Source organism: Rhipicephalus sanguineus, chromosome 11 (assembly GCF_013339695.2).
Source record: "Rhipicephalus sanguineus isolate Rsan-2018 chromosome 11, BIME_Rsan_1.4, whole genome shotgun sequence".
NCBI classification, from domain to species: Eukaryota; Metazoa; Arthropoda; class Arachnida; order Ixodida; family Ixodidae; genus Rhipicephalus; species Rhipicephalus sanguineus.
The window spans coordinates 94,905,164-94,928,764 of NC_051186.1; the positions used below are offsets into that span (position 1 = coordinate 94,905,164).

At 46.0% G+C, this 23,601-nt stretch overlaps 1 pseudogene; it reads right to left on the bottom strand.

Annotated features, from left to right (window-relative positions):
* Positions 1-9,303: 9,303 nt before the first annotated feature.
* The window catches only part of LOC125756424 (uncharacterized), a 32,774-nt pseudogene continuing 18,476 nt past the window's right edge, over positions 9,304-23,601 (bottom strand).

The window sequence follows — 23,601 nt, forward strand, 5'->3', positions numbered from 1 at the left end:
TTCAACCCACAAGCGACAGCTCTACGCACCAGAAAGGTGCGGCCAGCTGTCTGTAAGGCAAGTCCGACGGAGGGTTTCCCTTCGAATTTTTTTGGCTGAAGGGGTGACTTGCTAGTGGTCCTTGGTTGCCGAAGGCGACGTTCTCCACCGCGAGAAGGGATTCTACCTGGCGACGGCTGTCGGTTTCCAGATAGGCGTCCAGATCTCAGTCATTCCTGAGATCAGCATCGTTATGTTTCTCAAATCCTGACGCATAATCCCCTTCAGAAATTACCCATCTATGAGCTATGGGAAAGGCCTTCTGTCAAATGACAACGTTAGCGGAGATCTCTACACTCCAGCCCCCACCTCGGCCCACCTTTTACCCGCCTTCCGACGTTCATCACTGGCCCAGCCCTTTTCAGCCGGGCTCTCTAGCCCGCTAGCTGAGGTGACCTTAAGATCGGTGGTACACATTTTGAGACTAGGAGAAGGAAAAGAGAAATATATTAAATGGCATATAGGCTGGGCAGTGCTTAGACCGGCTGTTTAGCTTATGCTGGGGAAAGGGATAAAGGAACAAGATAACAAAAACAGGAGCCACAACCAGAAAACGAAAAAAATCAAGGAAAGACAGGAAAGAACGCTGCTTAAAGTGCGCATCTGAGTCCGCTTGTGCGCGAAATGCGCCAAAAGGCTTTCATCTTTTTTCTGAGCTGAGGACGTTCCCGACCAGTGTTCCAGGATTCTTTCTTAAAATTGACGGTTTTCAGCTCTGTCTCACGCATTTGTAAGCTCCTTTCTGGGCGCACTGAGAACGGGCGCACTCACATGGAGGATGGGTAACCCCTTCAACGCGATGATCGGATTTGAGCATCAGCATCAGCAGTAGTCTCACCGAGACTTGGTGTTTTCTATAAGCCCCAAGTTTTCAAATAAATTGAGGAGTTTAACATCTCTGAATGGCTCGATAATTAAGCAGTATTGGAAGGCATTCGTTTACTGTCGAGTTACTGCCGACTGCCTGGTGTTATGTAACGTTTACTAAAAGAGCGGAGCGCGAGGTATTTTGCATTCAACCCCCCATATTGTACGAATGCCGCTACAGGAACAAGGAACATAAGCTGCGACATCGTATATTCAGCAGCGCGACGCCATTTAGTCGCTGAGCCACCGCATCTGCTTGCCTTCAGAACGAGCTAAGGTTCAACACACACCGTCACTTAAATAAGGCTATTTCTGCGCTCTGGTTGACCTCAGCGACGCCAAATGGCGGTCCCGGTGCTATCCGCCACACATTTGCCTCCTAATAGACATTTCAACGTACCGGTATAAACTTCTATACGGACAGCTGATACAAGCGTTAGTTGGCAGCCGACTATTTAGCGTTACTCTCGAGGAAGGTGAACTCGTGTGGCCAGGGTCACGTAGTACCCTCTCCACCTATCACTTCTCACTCACTTTCTGTGCTATTGCAGCCCACTCCATTCACGACGAACGACATCGACAGTACTGCAGCTAACTGCGGGAAGAGAGGCGAAAATCTAGCAAAAATGGCAGAAGGCGGTGGCGGGTGCTCGTTGGAGAATCCACGAAGCGATCAGCTCTGCACGTCACAGCAGCAAGGAATGCAAACAGAAATGGTGGAACAGAGGGCGCTGTCCGTCTTCAGTCCCTCCGGTCCCAGAGCGGGCGGTGGCGGCAGCCACTTTTCCCGCGCCGAAGTCGTCGTATTTCGATTCCTCGTAGCTGCCCGACGTTCTCCTTGCTCTCGCTTCTGTCTGGCGGCGCTTCGGAAACGGCAGTAAGCTTTCGCTTCCCCTCTGGTTTTTTTTCGGCACCGTATTGTTTAGTTACTCCTTTTCGTTGGCAGTGAAATGTCTGGGTGCGGGGTGAGTGGCTCTTTCTCACCGTCAATTCTCCCAAACGAGATAGCTAACGGGCGGAACGGCTATGACGGCCCTGCTCAATAAGATTTTGAGCGCAGTGTCGATGAAAACTTCGAGCGGGAGGTTGGTTCAGCCTATTGCGTCGAGTGGATGCTTAAGAGAGTCGAGTTAGGACTCGAAGAACAATTCGCTATTTTAGTTTTCCATAGGTGACGGTTAAGTGCACTCTTTTAGAGTCGATGATCTTGAACTCGACGTGAACCATTCGAGGAGGAATAACCGCGAAACACTGCATCGCTCGAAGGACGAGGTGGCAAAATGTCTTGTTGTCTATTGTTTGATTAGCGTACATAGTGAAATGCGGAAATCCAGAGACTAAGACAATAACATGACCGACACAGGGAACATTGCTCCCTTTCTCCGGTGGTGCACTTTCTCGCGCACACAGATGTTAGTCCTGCAATGTTTACTTATTATTCCTACTAGATTTACAAGGCTTCGCTACACAAGTAAAAAAAAATCAAATCAAATCTTTATTTCACTTTGTACATACAAAGTAGGGATGCACTGTAAATCACTTTACACCCGTATGGGTGTAACTTGGTGTCTTTAACTCACACCCCTACACCCCAAAAAATAGGTGTACCAAGCAGGATTATACCTATACATTGGGTGTAATTTCAAACTTTCACCCAATGGGTGTGGTTGGGTGTAAAAGCATATTACACCCAAATGAAAAAAAGGGTGTAGGGTGTAAAAGCACATTACACCCAAACGAGAAAAAGGGCGTTAGGGTGTTTATGCACAATTACACCCAAACACCCAGGCAAAAATTTCCATAATTCGAGTGGTTCCCCCCTCCCAGTTGGCTCCCATTGAAACGCTAGAAAGCTTACCCTTTAGCTAGTCCTATCAAGGGCGCATGACCTATTATAGTGGCTCCTGCCACAGAACGAAAATGCTGGCAGCAGCACTGATTTTATGGTGCATATGAAGCACGGCATATATGGCCCTTACATATACAATGCAATCGTGACTGAATGCAAAGTCATTACCTAAAATGTGTTGACACATATTGCAAGATGTTCACACAGTTATCTAATAGTACAAAATAAAGTCAAGCTTTTATAAACACAGAGCTCGTACATCCGAGACAAATTCTACGGTATCCGAGACAAATTCTACGGTATTCAATGACCTTTCTCGAGTGTGCGGAGCGGCATCGCGTATGCCGCCAAACAAGGAGCACAAATGACATGGAGCACAAATGACCAAGGCGTTTGTGTCAACATATGAAGCAAGGGCGTTATTTCCACTTCATAATGAGGAATTCATTGTAACACAGGCGTATAGTGCAGTATGGGTCTCAGAACAAGCTACACCCGTGCGAGTGGGGTGTAATAGAAGAAACCGCCCTCGAAAAGGTAGCAGTTACAGGGAGAAGCACAAATTAACCTTTTTCCCTGTCAGCCCCCTTGGGGCACTACAGACACCTGGACCCTTTGGGCGCACCCCAGAATGAATTTTCCCGCTGTAGTTGCCCTTCCCAAGAAGGGAAATATTGGTGCCACTACTTATACCTGCACTTATGCAGTTGATAAAATAAGGTGCCATTGTCTTAAATGGGCTGCATAACATCAGTGTATGTGTTTGGAATCAACTGGAACACACAAGGTTCTCCTGTTAAGGAGATAGTTCAGAAATGTGCAATCCCTTGATGAGAAAGTGGATTGATAAAGTTTCAAAATTCCAGCAGTGCCCACACCATTGTGCCTGTTGTCGACTTTCTTCGTAGGGTAAACACTGTCATCACACAGCTGTAGCTGATACACGAGCAAGGTATCAATGCTCCGTGACAACTCACGCAACATTTTAAGGACTCAGAATGTTGTTTTCCACAGCAGGCCTCCATATTATCTCTTTTCTGGGAAAGTACATGAGTGAAGTAGAAAACTGTGCACATTGCTGGAAATATGAAATATTTCCCACTTTCTAAAAAGCAATGGATTGTGGCTCCAGCACAAAAAAGTGAGCAATCGGGCCATGACGCGCACGTTGCAGCGCATGCTGAATGCGGTAATATGCAGGAAATGCATGGGAATAGGGACGTTATGACCACGACAGCACTGCAGATGCATTACCTACATAACAACAGTAGAATCAAATTTTACACGGGCATGTTCACAGAAATTTAAAGATTATCCCTTTCCAAGCAAAGACAACAGAATCATTGGTAATTTAATAAAACGAGTATTTATTTCTTTTAACAAATATTCACAAAACTTAAAGCTTGTCATATCGCTCAAAAATAAATTTTAAAACAATATTCGATGCATTGATTTCACTGACAAGTACTGGCAGTTTTGTTAAGCTAAAGTTTCAATAGCAAAAGATCTCAGTTATTAAAACTACTGCAAAAAGGTCACAAAGTCCTTTGAATATAAAAACTAAGCCAATAACCACAAAGTGGAATGACCTGCGAGAACATGTTGAAATCGGCAGAGACAAAATGGCTTGTATTAAAATGTCACAAGAAAATGAGCAAGAAATTGAAATGAAATACTAGTACCGCCGTAGTATTCGTGTCTGTATAATGTAAAACAAATAACTTCTCGTCACCATATGAAAATATAACTTTATGGCTTAAGCTCGAGTTAATCACAGGTGGCAACATACTTTAAGCAGAAGCTAAGGCCTATTTTCTAGGCTTTCTAGAAAATGTTCAGGAGCTTTACTACTTGTGTCCTCGGAGTCATTACCCACTGGCCAAGAAGGAGCCATTCAACAGCGACGAGAACGTTGAACGCCTTGTGATGGCAGTCGATATTTAACAGCCAATGTGCTGCCGTGAGTGCAGCTACTCATTCTTCGGCATTGGACACACTGAAGAGCAGCTCTTTGTCCACATGGAGGAAAAGCTTGCTTGCATAGGGAAGATCGGGGCCATCGTGCACAATGCAAGGTGTGATTGGAACGCTCTCTCCCTGCATGATAAAAAATAAAAAAGATCATTGTCTGGAAAGCGCTACGCAGACTTCAATTATTTGTTTCAGTAAATAAGTTTCTGTACCGTGTACTATCGTGAGTAATATGAGCTCGAACATGCGAGCACGTGAAAAATAGCCTCAAAACTGAGATATGGTGATACGTGGATGGCGCTGCCGAAAGTGGAGGGGAGAGGGGGGGGGGGCGCTGTTCCGCTGACTGTTGGTACTCCCGCCTCGCTAGCGTTGCTGCGAGATGTCGGCTGATTGCGTGCCGATGACCGCTAGCAATGATAACAAAATAATTAAATGAGGCGCAGCAAAATCCTCAGCCGACACCACCGAGATACCGATGCGCAAGCATGGCCTGCGCATCGTGGCAGGCTACGTCACAGCCGATATCTCAGCAGCTACCTAGTCTGATGTGGCTGTTCGCGTTGATGGGAATTCATTCATATCACCGCTAGCGGCCACTGACACTCTCTAAGATGCTGTTTCGCATCAACAATATCGAAGCGGGAGGGTCAACAGCTAGTGGAAGCGCGGCGCCCTTTCCGCTTTGTTTCCGACAGCCGCCGCTGCGAATCAGCCGACCTAAGGTTCAAGGCTGTTCGCCACGCGCTTGCGTGTTCGAGCTCATATTGCTCACGATACTACCATCTAATTATGAAGCTCATAACATGCCCCATATGGAACTGAAGAGAATTAACAGCTTTTCTACGTGCAATTAGCTTGTTTGGGAAAGAGAATGTACTATTTGACAAATATCATCCGCATTTTTAAAGAAAAAGGAGCATTCTTTAGTGGCATGAAGGATTCCTGCACATCGATAAAAAGCATATAAAACAAAACTATGCACAAGGACTTCTCTTCAAGGCTGCAACGTGCAGCCTTGAAGATGATTGGAGAATTGAAAATATCTCATAAATCATTAGGCTTGTCTTTTACCAAATAATATCATTGGAGGTGGTCGTACAAACTGCGTTTTTTAATGTTTGTACACGTAAAAGTATTTAGCGAAGTTACAACGCCAAAGCGAGGCGAGGCGCATATAACTCTTAATAACCACAACAAAATAATGAAAACTAGACCTAATGGAAACAAACAGAATAAAATTAATTGTGCTCGAACGCGGGCACTAAGGCGTACGCACGAAGGGGGGGGGGGGGTGCACCCCCAGTCAATTCAGACAGAGGGGGGGCGCAAAGTCTGCCCCCATACTTTGACTTTTTAGTAAGGCGGGGGGAGGGGGGCAGCAATTAACCTTCCTACTTCCCTCCCCCCTGATGGGGAACCCTACGCACTCTAAGTACACACTGATGCTCGAACTAGGGCTTGCACAGTTCAGGTAGTTAAGGCGATTCGGCCACACATAGACATGAAAAATTCATTCGAACACAAGTCAAGTTTAACGAACGGCTCCCCGTGCACCGGTGCCGGCATTATCAGGAACCTATGTTACGGATGAATTAAAACATCGGTACGAATTTAACGAAACGGAATGTATTAGCACTTAGGCGAGCTTCGCGCGGCGAACCTAAAACGAAGAAACATGCTGCGTTAAAATGACCCACACGCATCAACCCGAGCATCACGGTAGTTTTAGCGCACAAAACGAACACGGACGGAAAAGAACGACGCGGACACCACGTCGTTGTTTTCTGTCCTGTTTTTTTTTTGTGCGAAAAAAAAAATGGACTTGAATTACCAACATTCCAAAGCATACGCGCCTTAGACACGCTTGACGCTTAGAGGTAACAGGCGCCGTCACAACCCAACTATTCTTAAATCAAAATAGTGGTTCATCGAGAGCGGGGCCCCCTTCCAACACCACCGCCGACAGGAGGGAACCGCCACAACTGCGTTCAAATCCCCCTCCGAATCACAGCCGCGCATGCGCACACTGCTTTCAACACCAAACAAAGCAAAGCTTGCCCGCGCCTAATGACACACAACTTTGCCTTCATCCCGATGAAACAATACACTCACATATGCTCGCTACGTTAACAAATGCTCACCGATCGTCAACCACTTAAGAAAAGGTTAGTTAACGGCATTAGATCGCGCTCTCAGAGTTAACAGAGCGCTGGCCGTAGCAACGTGATAGTGGTACTTACATACCGTTTCAGTTCGAGTGCTCCACGATGTGAAGCTGCAGGTCTCCCTTTGAGTATAGTGCATCTTCGTAATAAGCAGCACTGGCAGAAGGTAAAGGACGAGCACACAGCGCAGGCACACTTCAAACAACCGAAACACCGACTGCAAAACTCGACCGATCGGGAGGCGATGCACAACACACGCAGAAAACGATGGAGTCCGGCGGCGTGTCTGAGCGCGTTGCATAAGTCACGTGGTGATAGAGCTGTTCCGCGCGCTGCCCACGCGCGGCGGCTGCGCCGGCCGAGGTGGTGGCGCCCCGGCCGTTGTTGGGTCGCGTGGGCGCAGCTTTCTTTCTGCGGCAGTGCTATATTTTGTTATGCTTTACACAGTGTATTCGAATCGCAGTAAGCATTGCGACGACACAGTAAGGGCTGTATGACTAAAAGCAGGGCTTAAAGTCTCCCTTCACTGGAGGGGGGGGGGGCCCTCACAAAGCGGCAATATACATGTATATATATAATCTCAAAGAAAAGATCGCCTAGCAGCGATCTTTTCGCCGATGCTGCTGTGGTCTCAGCGGCTCTGTTACGCGCAGATCGTGGCTTGTTGGAACGCGGTGCGAGCTGTCATAGCGAAGAATAAACGCAGGATTTCTCGATATATCGGTCAAGATCGACTTTCGCGGTCGTATTATCCAGTTTTGGCAAAAATGTGATGGTATTAAACGCATGAAAATGCATTATTTTCAAGGGATGTTGGCAGGAAATAAAAACGAAAACGTATTAGGTTGAAAAACGTATTATGAAGAATTGTGTCAGCGAGATTTCACTGTATATGTATGCTATAGATTAAGCGTTAGGAGAGGTGTTTGCGATGATCACAGTGCAGTGAAGCCAACTGTCTCTAAACTGAACAAATGCTTATGAATGCTAAACAAATACATATACTATTCCGAATGTATTTCGGGCATTCATTCAACGTGTCAATCCAATCAAGCAATAAATGAAATTATTTTGGGAACGATTTCTCAAAAATAAATCGGGATGTAAAGGCTTAAATATATGTGAGCTCAAAATAAGTAGCATCAGTTGACTCACTGTATTCAGAACCTCAGGCATGACAATGCTATATTTTATTTTCACTACCACTTGCCTAATAAAGTAGGCAAAATACATGCGTCTTTGCAATTACAGCAGACTTGTGATGCACAACTAAAAGAATGAAAATTGAGTGGCAAGCTTAGCAGACCAAGGTGAACCATTACTGATTTACACTCAGGGCTTCACACTCAGGTGCCTCGTGAAACAGGATCCTGTGCCAAGACGCTCTGTCGAACAGGGTGGTGACCCGTGGTTTCAGGAGGCGTTGCCCGTGGTGTTCAGTGTCTCAGTTAATTGCATTCAGCAGTACAACGATACCTCTTTACACCTATGGGTCAATTCACTGCGTGAATTGACCCATAGGTGTAAAATCCAAAGAACACCCATGGGTGTTTAACAGAACATACACCCATTGTACACCCAAAAATAAAAAAAAGGTGTGCGAAGGGTGTGCAAAGAAGACATTACACCCTTTAGGATAATATTGACAGAAAAAAGGGGTGTACGATAGGTGTTTTATCGCAAATAAACCTTTAAGGGTGTGAAACAGTTTGCAGTGCCATGGCGAGAAAAAAACGGCGAATTTTACGCCGCTTCACGAGCCAGGCGATCCTTACATGTCAGCAGTAGGCACAAAGCAGAAATAACCACTGTACAGAGAGTTCGTGTAAGTGTCCGTGCATTTACAAAAAAAAACAAATAAAAATAATACTGACAAAAAGACCTATGTGTCATAATGGGCAACAGTACTGTGAGTGTAAAACAATAACGTAAATTGATCTAATGTATGAAGACATGAAAACATTTGATATTACATGGCACAGATTACCGAATAATGCTCTTGCGAATGGCAGAACGAGACATAGTATTTAGGTAGTCATAAAATGAGGTCATAAAATAAGAGACAGGAAGAGAGCAGAGTGGGTCAGGGAACAAACAAGGGTTAATGACATCATAGTTGAAATCAAGAAGAAGAAATGGATATGGGCCGGGCACGTAGCACGTCGGCAGGATAATCGGTGGTCATTAAGGGTAACTGACTGGATTCCAAGAGATGGCAAACGCGGGAGGGGGAGACAGAAAATTAGGTGGGTAGATGAGATTAAGAAGTTTGCAGGTATAACGTGGCAGCAGAAAGCATAGGACCGGGTTGATTGGCGGAACATGGGAGAGGCCTTTGCCCTGCAGTGGGCGTAGACAGGCTGATGATGATGATGATGATGATGATGATGATGAAAATGAGGTATTCAATAACTTTGGCACAGTATAACTCAACATAGAAAAACCATAATTTGTTCTACACTTTGGTAACACGTAACTACTTTTCTACTCTGGTGTCATATGATGAGTGGCGAAACGCAAGTGGAACAATTTTAGAAAAAAAAGGAATCATTTGTTCTTGTTATTGATTTATAAAACATGCAAATCTGTAGTCGAATAATTTGTTTACAGGCACAATATTATATTGTAGGAAGATATGCTTAGTGGGCGAATCATAGGACCCATAGGACCCCAGCGCTCGTCTTCGTTGCTCTCTGTCTCGTGTCTTACTTTGCGCTGTTAGCACAATTTAAAAAAATGGAATACCAACTAGCCCGTACCCAGACCCATTTACAATTGCGCGGAGCATTTTCTTTTGCAGGGCTTTTAGCTTTAGTATGTTTGACAACGTTGTTTAGCCCCAGACTAGCAGGCAATAGGTTATGTGGAAATAAAAGAATGCATAGTACAGAGTAAGCTTAGTTTTGGTTGGAAAAATATATCTGTACGCGAAGTGATTCCTATGATTCTAGAGAGTGTTGAATAAAGATTATTAACATGTGCATCCCATGACATTGTATTGCTGAACGTTATCCCTAATGATTTAAAGGTGTCTACGTACTGGATCACAGTGTCGCCTAGGTATAAGGAGGGTCGTAGAAATACTTGTTTTTTTTTAGGAAGGAAAAGTACTGTTTTTGTTTTCTGTTTGTTTATTTTCAGAGTTAACTAGTGACCACATGGCTAGTGATGAGAGCGCGTCGTTTGCGATTTCTGCTAAGTGTTGTATATTATTGAAAAAAAAAAAGCTGGTGTCGTCTGCATCTATAATGTATTTCGCATGAGTGCTGATGTTAGGAACATCCTTTATGTTTACATTGAATAGCAGTGGCCCCAAAATGCTACCCTGAGGGACGCCATTCGCAATGCTTAGCATCTGTGAGGCGTAATGGTTAATGACTACGTATTGAGACCGTGAACCCAGGTATGACTTTATTAGGTTAAGGACGTGTCCACGTACACCATAGTGCTCTAATTTCGCAAAAAGAATGTCGTGATTGAAGCAGTCGAGAGCTTTGCTGAAATCAACAAAAATACCAAGAGTTAAGAGCTGTGTCTCAAAATTTTTTAATATATATTCTTTTTGAACAAGTAGCGCATGCTCCGTAGATCTGTTTTGCGTAAAGCCATATTGACAGTCAGTCATTACGGAATGTTTAAGAAAAAAGCCGTTGAGACGAACACGGATTATTTGTTCTAACCTCTTAGAAAAATACGGAAGAACAGACACTGGCCTGAAGTTTCCCAAAACGTTCGTGTCTCCTTTTTTATAAATCACGGTCACCTTGGCTGGCATATCCGCGGGAAAGTGAGCCGTTGTAAGTGCGGTCTTATATATATGTACGTTAGACACGGCGTAATTATATCCAGAACACACTTCACTGGCCTACTTTGAATATTGTGCGCATCAACACTAGAGGTATCTTTTAACTTTCTGCATATCGAAAAAACTTCCGTTTCATCCGTTGGGGCAAAAAATAGGGACGGTATTAGTTTGTCGCCTAGGAAACTAGAGATTCCAGCATTGAAATCACTGTGGCCTACGTCAGAGAAAAATTAAATGAGTTAGCGAGATGTGAGCCGGACGTTTCGTTGCCTTCAATTACTAAACTTGTTATATTCCTGCCATGCGTGTTCCTATTTAAAAGCATGTTTAGGCATCTCCATTTTTCTTTTGGCTTTATAGAAAGATTTTTATCGAATAAATTATTGTAATAAGCAGTTCTAGCTACCCTAATTTCTCTATTAAAGCGGTTACGCAGTGATTTGTACACTTGTTTTAATGAACATCGCAAACATCTTGTGTTTCTTTTTCACTCGTCGTGTAAGCTGACTGGTCATCCAGGGCTTACGAGCATTCTTAGATGCATTTATGGCAACAATGGGAAAGCACTCGTGGTTTAATAAAAGAAAAATTTCTAGGAATTTGCCGTAAGGACGCTCGGCTGTGTTTTCTCTGTATACGAGAGCCCAATCCACTAAAGCGATGCGGTTCCTGAGTTGTTCGAGCATTTCTAGAGATATAAGTTGCCGCTGAGCCTTTGCATTTGCTTTCGAACACATTTGCTTTTCTAGAGACAAGAAAACAGGCAAGTGGTCACTTATGTCTACTGCAATGCGGCCCGAAAAGAGCGCACTATCGCTAGTAGTAATTATAAGGCCTACCACCGAAGAGCAAGTAGCAGTGATTCGTGTAGGACAATTAATTACATTGTGAAAAGCCGGTACCCTGGATGAGCAATGAGAACTGTTGCTGCCCTGGGCTGGAAGTGCTCATATCTATGTTGAAGTCTCCAGCTATGCAAGAAGAAAATGTTTCTGAATCGAAAAAGAACATCTCGCGTTCAAAGTAATCAAAAAATATAGATATGTTTCCCTGAGGGCGGCGATAAAGGACAGAAAATGTTTGACAGGCCCACTTCACAGTTAGCATTTTAATATCAGCGTCACAAAAGCAGTGTACAGATAACAGTTCACACACATATTTGTTTTTCACCAGTAGGGCGACACCTCGCCTACGTTTCGCTGTACGGTTAACATAAAAATAATTATAACCGCGCATGCGCAGAACATCAGTTTCATGGCGATACCACGTTTAGGTTAAACAGGTGACGTCAAACGAGTAACAATTGTAATAGTAACGAGAAACTTAAAGCTTACCCAGCAACAGCGTATTTTGTTATGCTTGAATGAGGTTTTCGGTGGCGGATAGCTCTACTGGGCAGTACTTAAATATAGATTTACTAGAGTAAATATTTTGGTGATATTCGATCACATCTGCAAGTATTTTGTACAAATGAATTAGTTATTACTTGAACAAAGGCAAGCAAGCTAAGCTAAACATTTTTACGTAAAACAGCATTTGGGTTTACATGTTTGTAACACATGGTCGTAATAATGGATTTCTGGTGTGCAACAAGAAATTAGCCTGCCTTCGCTGAGCCATGGTGCTCCAACGATGTTCGGGGCCGCGACGTTGATTAGTGCCTCGGGCGCCTGCGTCTCTCGGGCTTAGCCCCGCGCCATTTTCTACGTAATATTCCTTATGTGAGCCACCTTCGCTGTGTTTCGCGCCACGACTTAGTAGGCTCCCTAAGCCGCATTACGAGACGGCCGGAAATTACCATGCGCAGTGGTGCAGTTTGAATTTACTTACACGCAGTGCCACGAATGTTTGCTGGAGCGATGCCTTGGTCGGCTATAGCGCAATAAATCATGTGCCTCAGGCTGGAACACGGGCCGTGAGGCTAATGCAGGGCTTTGCTGCTCTTCATAGCAGCGGAGGTCACATCGTACGTTGAAAACTAAGCGAAAAAAAAAAAAACTGAAGACGCGTTTCTCCCTCCGTATGACTTACTCGGAAAATAAGCACTTATGTGCACTGCTGTTGGATCCCTGGTAGAAGCACGCAATTCCTCCGTTTTTATACATAAAAAAATCTTATAAGCTTTTCTTCTACAGCGATACTCTCTCAGTCTACCGCGTGTCGTCGTCGTCGTGGTAGTAGTAGCAGCAGTAGTATTAGTGGTGGTAGTTGTACTGGTGGTATTGGTAGTAGTAGTAGTAAGCGTCACGCAGGTCACGTGACAAGAGGGTGGATTGAATAAAGAAATCAGTGAAACGAAATGATGATAACGATGACGCTCGAAATGACATTAACCTGCCGTAGTATACCATCACAACCACTCGCGCCCAACTTACTCCGACGGTTTTAACGGTGTGTAACTCGCAGAATTTTTTTTTGACGTTAACTACCTCGATGTATGCATATCTTCATGCAGACATGGATGTATAAGCTGTAGAAACGCTGATGTGAAGGCTTGCATATATTCAAAATAAAATTGAGTTCGCGTTCGACACTATGTGCGCGATTGGCTTACTGTGGCTCACGGATCCATATAAGCCAAAGCATGTTATTTGAAATGATCAACTTTTGCGTAGTCTGCTTAGGCCAAGATAAAGTCTTGTCAAACACAGCATGCAGAGTTTCTACTGAGGAGCATTGTGTTTTCTTTTTTACAATGGCTGCCTTTATCATGCTTTTTATTGATCTATTCTTTAATAAATAGCTATTCACATGTGCTTAACGAATCTGACTTCCAAGCATTCATTACTATTCCAGCACGCAAGTTTCCAACACATTCCGTAGGCTCATGCGTCATAATAGTCTGTAATTAGCCGGAATGTGTCGGCGTATGCACCGTCTAGTGTTGTGGTATATGATTCTACAGGCTCGGACTGGTTTTCAACCGGGCACCAGATGTCACACTTTATTCTACACGATCTGTCACTCGCTTTTTTACCGTCTGACGGTCTAATACGTTACAGCGTTAGCCTTGAACTGACGCGCACCATAGCATCAATGAAAGTGCCTGCATTTAACGCACCGAAGGCGTCAAATGTTACGCTACTCTCTCAAGTGTCTGCTAAAACTACAAATTAAGCTTTCAGAATTCCACGCAAGCAACCATTTCTCTGTGATTTTCTGTGCACTGAGAGATGCATCGATGTTCTTCCAGAGCGACTTCTAAGTGCCCCGAGCAACGGCACAATACAAAGCGCCACTTCCGCAGTGCTGCACGCTTCTATGTTCAGGCAAAACTCCAGCAAAGAAGGCACCCGCTTTTCTGTATACTTGTCTCGAAAAGGGTGAATTTTTCTTTCCTATTTCAAATGTTTTCCCTGACGTCAAAGTCGATTTGCCGCTCCAGTGCGTGCGGCGCAGCGCCCGTCGCTCTTCATTTTCTCCTCCCACGCTATCGAATTCTACAGTCCATGCGACGCCTAGATGAGAGTGCAAATAAAAAGAAAAAAAGATCAGTGAAACAGAACGCTCACCTCTGCGCACGTAATTTCAAGAGCTTCGCCGCATCAGCCAAATTAAATGCCTGTCTTGCTTTCTACGAATCGATTTATAGATTTTTTTCACTTAGCAATGTCATATATTATTGCACGTCGTCTTCCTACGGGAGCATGCGGCGCTTGAAATCCTTCTAAGATGCGTACTTTGGTCAGCTCGTTAAACGCTCGTGCTTTGTCATTGTTAAAACGTACTTGACTTGTTCGTAATGGTTTACTGAAAAACATGCTTCCGCGCGCGTTTATGTTTTGAGCCAGGAGAATTCGTAAAAATGTTTGTCGCCACAGTCAGTTCTCAGCCAACCCATATTGCTGCACAAAGCAGCGGCAAGATAATAGTAGGAACAGTGTAGCCAAAAAATTACTTTTCTAGTTGCGTCTATACGCAGCCGCATTTTCTGACGGCGCTCGTTTCCTTTTCTTCTGTTTCTAGTTTGTCGCGACAAATTATTCGCGGACAGCAGCGCAATGTTAAATCTAAAACTGATTTTTGTAGAGCGCAAATGCAATACCGCGGCGATCTCAGGCTTCCTTGGTGTTAGCTTCGAAAACTCGGGTAAGTCGCCAAAGGGAATCAGACAAACCTGCGCATTACCTGTGCATGAAAGCGATCACTGATAGGCTTTTATGCACAGTGAGGTGAAGTCGCGTGCACATTAGGTATAAGCGCTACGTGCGTGAGTTTCCAGGAGACGTTGGCGCTTGCTGTTTGATTTAGATGGAAGGGGCGTTTTGATGAAAGCTGATGATTTTCTGTTGGGGTGGAGGTATGTGTACCTATGAGCAATGCAGGAAAATAAGATGCATGTTGTCCACGACATGAACGCCAATATCACAAGCACTTTTGAATGTCCACTAATAGCAGTTAAGAAAATCTATTGCGAAATAAATTTTAGTCAGCTCAGCTGCGAAGCCTTCAGCCTAAAGTCAAGTGGAAGGGGGTAACTAACGTTGACGTCAGGAATTTGCAGCAGCGGTATTATAAGGAACTATTGGCTGCACTAGTGGACATTGCTCCAAAATAACCAAAGAAGGTAGCCGCTTATTTGCCAGTAATAACCGACATCAGCCACCATTACGCCTAGCACTATAGCACACTAGGCCAATGTTTAGCCTCCATTAGCAAACACTCACCGGCAGTATCAAACCTTTAGCTGCCATGTATAGCATAGAGACCCTCACGTTAGTGAACACTGAGCCATCATTACGACCCCTAATCGGAGCTCACAGCGGTAGGCCAGGTGCCCGTAGTATGCGAATGAATACGATATGTGCCAGGAAAGCCGTTACCATGCAGCGCTCTGCACTATTTCCACAAAGACTCCAACTTTAACGCGATAGCGTTAAAGAGTCATTACGCAGAAATTTCGGTGTCGGCATCGTTGGTTGTGAGCGAAAGACTTGCGTTGTCCTTGAGAGAAAATTCAAAATAGATGCAAACATAAATCGGTTTCAGTGGTACTCGAACGCTGGACTTCGGCGTGGCAAGCAGGTGTTCTACCAGAGATCGGCACCAGTGCTTGGAACTTTTTCAAAAGAAAAAAAAAAGCTTATACGAATGTGAAGTAGTGGGAGGAGTCTCCTTAACGCACGTAATGTTGCTTGACAGAAGCGTGGAACCGCACCAGGCGTCAAAACTAGTGAATTACGTAACGAGTTGTTCGGTTTAAAAGCCCACCAATTACAAAGTGCGCGGGCATAGTTAATGATTATTATCAACACCATCAACCAAGTGTGCAGCTGCGTGCGTGCGCGTGTTGTCTTACGGACACGTGGTGGGTACCTACCCAATTCGCAAAAGACAGAACTATGGCGTAGCGGGCCCTTCGCAACTGCTCTTGCAGTCAGCGTTTCAGGACAGTTATAAATGGCCAATGTTATGGGCACAGACATTCCTTTCCTTGCGCCGCGGCGGAGGTGTGCACCGAAAAGCGAATCCAGAATTGAGGAGGCTGTGCGCACGGGGCCCGATTATGCTACTGCGTTCTACTCTCGAAGGCGGAGCTCAAGCGTCCTCCAAGTTTTTAACAGCGAAGCTGTTTAGGCTGGCCGTTATTCGCGTGGCCTATCAGGAAACTATCGTCATCAACAGGTATGTGCCACAGAAATAGGGCAAACCCCGTTGCTCACGACTGGTCCACTAAAGACTAGCAGTTGTACCGTGTACGAATACAACCGATGAGCGAAGCTCCTTTGAAATGGGACGCAAACGACTATGCGCCTGATCTCGCTGCTGACTTTCATAAAGGCGGTGATGATCACTAATGGGCTTTTGTGGCGCAACGGCCAGGGTTGGCCAAAGAGCGCCATCATGAAGGCGGTAGGGTGGGGAGAGCGCCTGCTGCGCACGGTGGCGGGAACGACTGAGCGACCGATTGTGCGCAGCGCAAGAAGAGGGAGAGAGGTGGAAGAGGGGTGCGAGCGGTGATGCGGCGTGAACCTTCAACAACGGCGTTTGGCGCGCGCAGCGTTTTATTGTCTCTTTGCGCCGGCACCGGATTGAGAGACCGTCTGCTACTACCTTCGACAAAACACCCGTAGTGCGCTAGAATGATGGGTTTCATTTCACAATCCACGATAAAGGTGGTGAAAGTGAAGACGACCATTATAACCGGTTGTGCGCAGGGGTTACTTCTGTTAACCTCGAATTTCTGATGCGCTAGAACCAAACCGCTCAATGGCCTAAACATTTCCTCTTAAATCACCGGCCACTGCAACCTAAAGCGATACTTAAGATAAGGGAGTTTCGACGGCGCGCAGAAGTGCCGGCCTAAGGAGCTTCGCTCCTAAAAATGAAGAAGGCAACAATTAGCCCAAGAAATGGCTATCATAACTGGCATGTGCCACATCTGGGCAACAGCTAGATAAGTGGTCGCGTCACCACGCTCGCTAAGTAGCAAACATGGGACGACCGAGAATGGTTTGTACTGCCGACGAAGAGGCTTCGCTTTGCGAAGCAAGGCCCGCTGCTATGCGGAAGAGGCAGCGGCATCGTCAAGCCGAAACCGAGTACGCAGCCAGAGCTGCCAAGAACAAGAGGCGGTGATGACGTGAAGAGTTCGATTACGCCAGCCGTGAACGTGAGTCGAGTGCTGCACGCTTGCGGGCCATACGCCGGAATCCATTATATCGGGAAGCCAAGAATGACGGACAACGAGCCCCCGCTTCGACCGGAGGTACCGATGCTCGCTTCTAACGTGAGTTCCAACGATGCGCCCGTATATATATGAGAGGTGCGAACGATCGGTTCTGGTGTTTGGACATCCGTATTGTGACTAACCTAGCTAAATCCTGGCAACAACACAGAAGCAACGAGAGTACACTACAGAATCGTCCAGTTTCGGTGTTTCAAGCCTTGCGCAACTTAGTGCAAGCTTCGTCAATTTTTTGTAACGCCTCACGTGCTGCGTTGCACAGAAGGACGAGCAGATAGTTTGCGGCACGGACGGCAGGCAAAGCAAATCCCGTCATATCCACGAAGTGAATGATGATTGAGGAGCTGGCTCGGACATAATCGGGTAAACCGTGAATGATCCGTGCAATTCATCTACTGTCATATAAAGACGTGACACATTGTTGTAGTAGCGACTGTGGTCAGGTTGTTGTCGAATCACAAGCGGTCGCAGACCTTGCAGCAGTGGCCGAGCTTTTGGTCGAGAAATTCGCGCTTGAAGCGCGCGTCGGCGCCACCAACTTTAGGTAGCGATCGCTTTCGGCGCTTGGCCACTGCATCCCGCGCTCGTACCTTTTCAAGCCGCGGCTTCCGCACTGCTTCGGCTTCGCGGGCTTGTATCTCGGGGTCCGCATGACGCTGACGTCTCTCTGCGGCGTCGCGAGCTCTCACCGCAGGGTCTTGGCGGCGAGCCCGCTTTGCTGCTGTCTTGCGAGCCCTCAGCTCCGGCGCCTTGTCTTCTTCGTTCACTTTAGTAGTATTGAAGCACACTGCCGGAGTGGAGCGAGCGCCTCATGCTATAGTTCGCTATGCTATATGTGGTTTTGCCTGCGTTTTTGCCATCATCAAGGCTCTTGAAGAACAAGACGAAGAAGACCTCTTTCGCGCGAGCGTGTGCATGCTACACGTGGCCATGCTATATGTCGTTTTACATGGGTTAATATCATCATCAAGGTAATCGAAGAACAAGAGGAAGACTTCTCTTTCGCGCGAGCTGCGCCTGCAGCGATCGCATCTGGAACTAAGGTTACGCTTACGGCGCGGGTCTTTGCTCCATTTTAAGAGCCTGGCGAGCCAGCTCCTAAAATGCTTAAACAATAATAATAGTCGATTTCATCAGCTGCGAAGTAGTAAAAACATTTATTGTCTATATAACGTTTCTCTGCGAGTGGGTGGGGTCCTCAGTCCAGGGCTCCACTGGCCTTTGCGGCTCGCTGGGCTTGGTCGAGCAGAGCCAGCTCGCTCTCCCAATCTTTGCTAGCAAGCCAGCTCTCCCACTGCCCTGATCGTGATTGTGTCCCCAAAAGGGGAGAATTGACGTTTGGGGGCCGCGATTGGCATTCCCACGTAATGTGGGCGAGAGTTGGCCGTTCTCCACACCATGTGGCGTTGTCTTTGTAAGTGAGGGTAAGTGTTGGTTTCCACTCGACGCCGATCTCGCGCCTGTTCTCCGGTAAGATCCGGATGGGGATAGCTGTATTTTTGCCGTTCTCCTCTTTGATTTTCGAGGATGTCGCGTGGAGTTGTTGGGGGTTCTCGAGGGTTGCGACCGGTGCTCGGATGCTTAATTCGCGAGCAAGCCGCTTGGCCCTTTCGTTGCCCTCAAGTCCCGCATGCGCAGGGCACCAAAGTATTGCGTGTGAATTGAGGAGTTGTTCATCTAGGATTCTTATTGCCATCCTTGGTATTGCGCCAGCCTGAAACATACGGCAAGTCGATTGAGAGTCGGTAATCACAAGGTCCTAATATCCCTTTTGTTCTGCACATCTGATCGCCATAGCAACCGCCGCCGTTTCGGCCGTACTGACTGTTGTATTTTTTATAGACGCCGCCACAGTTGTAGCTCCGCTTGTTGCAACGACGGTGTAACGGTTGCCGTGCAGTTTGCAGGCGTCAGTGTAAAAGACTGTTGGGTTATCCCCATAACGCTTCTGTAGTGTACGAGCCCTGGCTTGCCGTGTGCCTGGGTGATACTTCGCGCTCATATTCTTGGGGATGTGGAATGCCATGATTTGGGCCCTGATGGTGTTCGGTAATAAGTTTGTCTCCTCGCCGGCGTGCTGAGGTCGTAAAGGGTAGACAACCTGCTTGAGTAAAGCTCTGCCTTGTTCTGTAGAATTTAATCTTTCCCTTCGCGATATGCGAAACGCCCCAAGACATTGAGTTTTCCCAAGTTTTAAACAGTGTTGTAGGCATTACCAAAAGAAATAATAAATATGTTACTCGTTACGCTGACAAAAAAGGAACGCGTAACCACCCTACAATACCTCCAAAAAAAGCTAACACGTCACCGTTACCGCTACAGAAAAAAAGTAACGCACGTTATGAGCCGTTACTACACGGTCACTAATTTGAATCAGTGCATCTTCGCTGCTGGCATCGATAGTAACAATGTTATGCAGGTCATATTTATATTTCGCATGAAACTTCTAGGCCAAACAACAGTATTACCTTAAATACTGATTTCACAAGTATACTTTGCACCAACCTGCAGGACGCCAGGCGACTGCCGATTTCCCCTGGGTGGGTCAACCCAAGGGTGTGATCTGCGTGAAACCGGGGCCAAACGGGTGTGTTGCCTCTTCCGGGGAGCCTTAAAGGTCCAATCACCCGGCGTCGGCTGAACCCCCCTTTCCCTCTTCCCCGGCTCAATCCCTCATCCTCTCTTCCCGGACACGGCGAGGCGTGGGAGGGGGTCGAACCCCCCCCCTCCCCCCATCACACGTTACTCACAAAACGCCTGCCCAAGCAAACGGCCCTGCGGGTGTTAATGTTTCTGTGAAGGTGTTCGTCAGCCTTGTTCGCTAAAAAATTGAGTAACAATAGAAACGTATACCCGCAGTTGCCGATAGAGAGAAGCAAATTTTATTTGGAAAGGAAAGTTGATAACCAGCGCTAGAGTACTGGAGGGAGACCTTTCTAATAACTACAACTTGTAGAATTCAAGCAACACCTGCATTTCAATGCTGTTATCGGACAGCCTCTCTTTTTTTTTTATTGATATGATATATAAGGAGATGTTGGCGCACAATTATGGCGCCGGCTACTCCTTAGCCCTTGAGTGAAACTTGAACACATATCTTAAAGTAAAACATACAAGGCAGTTCATGTAAAATAGAACACTCGGGCACTCATATGCAAAAACACACTTATAGGCACATATCACAACAAAATGATAAAGAAATGTTCCAAAGACAGCGAATGAAGTCTCTGATAATGTCCGTCGTTAATATTTGGTCCGACCAGCACAAAACAGCAGAGCACACGTCTGGTCTTTAAGAAGATGTATTCGCTCGTGAGTACATAACAGTCGATACGTTATTCACTTCAGCACACACATATGATGGGTGTCATATGAGACTGCGCATAATAAGTACGACATGTGTTATAGAAATGAAAGTTCGGTATTTCTTAGTACTTGTCAGCAATGCCGCTGTCTTGTAAGAAACGTGTTAACGCTTTTAAAGCTTGCGTCTGTAAAACTCTAGTTGGCCACGGGCCCAGAAGTTTCCTCAAGCTAAACGGTCTGCGGTCTAATGCCAACAGTTCCGATTTAAGACGGCGTCGCGGCGTGTCATGATGTGGACAGTCTATGAGAAGGTGACATACGTCTTCATCTATAAATCCACATTCGCATTCGGGAGTTTCAGCTCTACCAATTCTGTGCAAAAAATGTTTTGTGTATGCGGTGCCTAGCCTCAATGAGTACCTCCGCCCTTATACGTTAATAAGGCGCTCGACGGACACATTGAATGGTACTCTTAAACCAGGATTAGTCCGCCGCTGTGACAAAATAACGTAGGCCGTGCTCTCCAAAGGTGGTGCCTATGAGACGATGTAGTTTAGTGCAGACCTTCAGGGATACTTTGATTAAAAAGTAACGAACGAGTAACGTGACACCACACGTTATCGAAAAATGTTAACGTAAGTACGTTACCCGTTAAAATTCCGAAATGGTAACGAGTACGTTACTAATACCCTTGTCACACGGGTAGTCTAACCACAGCTAAGTATGACGGCCGTTAAGTATAACGGCTGTTGTACCTTGTCACACGAGAACCCTAACCACAGTTAATCCGCTAACGACCGTTTTCGTAAACGGAGGTAGGCAATCCCTGTTAGCGCCGTAAACTGAACATGGCGGCCCCCTTGTCGGACGCGAGCAGCTAGGCTCCCCGCCAAATATCGAGCCAAAAGCGTGTCAACTGGACCGTTGCGACGACGGAGGCGTTGGTACGCATTTGGGAAGATAAATTACCGGCTTTGAGGTACACGTTCGTCCGTGCTGCAAAAATCTCGTGTGCATTTCGCTAGATTGATACACGGCTGCGTTAGTTCGTTGAACAGGGCTTCACGCTATTTGATAGACGCACAGCAAAACACGCTGCTGACGCGTCCATAATCGAGAGTGAAGCCCTGTACGAGGCGGTGTAATAGCGGTGTTGCACGAACGCAGCCATGTATAAACTAAACAACGCTTGGAAGCGCTGCAAACGTGCGACAGCGCCTCTGTCTGGTTTACGGTAACTGTGGTTACGTCCGGTAACCGCAGTTGGGTATAACGGCGGTTGAGCATTCCCGTGTGACAAGGGTATAAGTTACTGAAAAAAGTAACGTATTACCGGTAACGCCGTTACTTGTAACGCGTTACGGCCAACACTGCTTTTAAATACCAGTGTCGTGCTATGAAGAGTGACAATTAAAAAATCAAGAAGTTCTAGCTGGTTTCTCGTATCATGAAACTTACATTTTTCTTATTGATCTATTAGATCAATAAATGAGTGTTAAAAAAAAAAAAACAATGTGCCCTTCGAAGTTCTTAAAACTGGGAGCTTGCCTGTTTGATTATAATCTCTCTGGCGCTACCAAGCATCCTCACACGCTTCTTGTGAGAAGTTCAGAGGAGACTCTCGTTAAAAGTTGTAATGTCTGGGAGACGATAGCTAAAATGTTTGCGTAATCGTTTGCCAAGCGCAAATCGCACAAATTTTTCGCGCAGGAAGGAAATGGGGCAGTCCATCACGTACCAACTTCAACACGCATCCTAATAAGTGGCGCAGTCTGGCATGAGTCAGCGAAATCTCCGCTCATTTCCGTCTTTCCCTCCCTACTCTCTATATTTCTATTCCCCTCCCCCATCCCTCCCAGTACAGAGTAGCCAACCAGATGCTTTTTGTTTAACCTTCCTGCCTTGTGCCTTTCGCTTTCCTCGCTTTCTTTAATACAAAAAGCGGAAAACAAAAATAAAAGCACCTCGGCCGCAAACTATTTCCGTCACAACAATGTGGGTGTAAAAAAACGTGGCGGCTTCTAATTAGCGCTGTTCGGTAACTACGGCGGACGTGCGTGGGCGTACCAAGACAGATAACGGGAACAAGGAGTGCGTCGTTTTGATATAGCGCAAAACTGGACGGAGCAACTAATGGAGAAAAAAAAACGTAGTGCGCGGTTGCTTGGACTTTATGCAGTTTTGATAAGCCGAAGTAACTTCTTCTGCCGCACTTTTCCTATGACTCATCCCATAATTAGATCACGAACGAAACTGAGAAAGACTGAGCGAGCTCTAGTTGACCGGATGGTAGGCCTGCTTCATAAAATATTGAGGCTTCCAGATGTGGTCGGCTGTTTTGTCTCCTTTCTTTTTGGGCGTTCTGAGAGCTTACTCAGAAACCCGAAAACTCCGAACCAGTTGGGGTTCCGAGAGTTAACTACGTTTTCTTCAACCCGAGCCCCCAAGTGTACGTTGAAGCTGCAAAAATTGGTATCGGCTGCGAGTGGGTTAGGTGAATCAAGGAGGTCTAATTATGAATTGAGAGTGGGATGCGAAATACTTCTGTCGTTAGCGCAATTCAAATTTAAATGTTTCCACGAGATTCATCCCGGCACTATACGACATGCCTAGAACAAAAGGCGCAAATTAAGGGTGCTAGGCCATGCAGATGTTGGAGGCCGGAGGTGCCTTCCGCCCTCAACTCCCTCTGCCCAGAAAATAACGATTCTGATTTCAATGAAGATTATTTGATGCCCACAGCTCTCATTGAATTTAGGAAATTCAGAAGTCAATGCGTGTTATTGCGGTCTATTCTAGTTCGGCTGTTCGCCTGTAGCTCAGCAACTCCCCGCTATTTTTGAACTGACACTTCATATCAGCGTAAAATTCGCGCATTCCACCGTGCATGGTGCAACAGTGAGCACAA